Here is a 1,376-nt window from a genome sequence, read left to right as displayed (position 1 = left end):
GAAGCTTCTGAACCCACGGGTACAGTGCTAGGATGAAGAGCCTAGGGTCTCTAACCTGCAAGAGCTTTTAAATGACTACAAGTGATTAACAAACATGTTTTCAGCATGCTGACATAAACCCTTCAGTTTTTCCTCTCTAATACACTGTTCTTCTACATGTCTCAGAAAGACCAAGCTCAACCTGGCTTTCCACACCCCATCCACAGTATCTGCTACCAGATGGATTTTACCCCTGTGCTGAGCCATGGATTAGGAGATTTGCTTGCATTAAGGTTCTCAATCAGCATTTTGAATGATGCAGAGCATTTCAGGTTCTAAATTTCCTGGGTTGAGTCCACTTTTTTATATATCTGAGTGACAATCAGCTCAATAATGCCATGATCTGTTCATAAAAGCAGCTGGAACAACCTGCATTGGCAGGAGACTTGTTCCCTGTCTTGACAGCAGTTGATGGAGAGTGTCCTGTCCTGTGACATGGGCTGAGAGCCCACCAGCCCTGCCTGCCCTTCCCATTCTTTCCAGCACAAAGGCCTATCTGATTTGTAGGTGTGAAAACACAAGAGGTGGCACAGCACCTCCAGCCCTTCCCTGCAGCTCCACAGTCCTCCTGGAAGGTGTCACTGCACAACCCACGTGGGGCAAGTGTGACAAACAGCAAAAGGACAACAGGCTCCAGACTGGTCACAAGGGCACTGATATTACTTAGAGTAGCAACTGGAAAATACAGTTGTTCCCTTCACACTGGAAAAGGAGGGTGAGGGGGCGGTGTTCTCCTCCCCTCACCTGCCAAGAGCCTGAAGTAAAGGCTACACATGCAGCAAGAGGAGTGCACATGTCCTTGACCTGGTCTAAATATGTTTCCTCCCCTTCCAGAGGGAAACCCAGACATATTTCGTGAATATCATCTAATGAAGAAATCCCGCACTTCTGAAAATAATTCTGTTTTAATTTATCACCTCTTCGGAGTTTTCGAAAGGCTTTGATCCCTTTTACTTTAGACCAAAGCTTTTAGCAATATTATTAGCTGTGTCAAAAGGAAACACTGAAAGCCATACTGCAGACTTTCAGAATTAGAGATGACTTGAATTTCAGTCTAGGAGCCAAACTCACCTACTTTGTCCTGCATGAAATTTGGAGCCAAGATTAAACCCAAGCTTTTTCTGGTCATAATTTAGATAAGACTGAACATTTCAAACATTATCCATTTTTATCAGATTTTGGCTCCAGATGAAAGAAACCTTGCAGGTACAATCATACAGCCAAATGACTAACTGCCACCCTTTGTGCCTGTTAATTATTTCTGGCCACAGCATTCTGTGCATAATGGAGCATGGACACAATATGATGGTTTTTCTCCCCCCCCCCTTTTTTTTTTT

The sequence above is a fragment of the Corapipo altera genome, unplaced genomic scaffold (assembly GCF_003945725.1).
Source record: "Corapipo altera isolate COAL_440 unplaced genomic scaffold, ASM394572v1 100, whole genome shotgun sequence".
Classification (NCBI taxonomy): Eukaryota; Metazoa; Chordata; class Aves; order Passeriformes; family Pipridae; genus Corapipo; species Corapipo altera.
Note: the sequence above shows the minus strand (reverse complement) of the source record.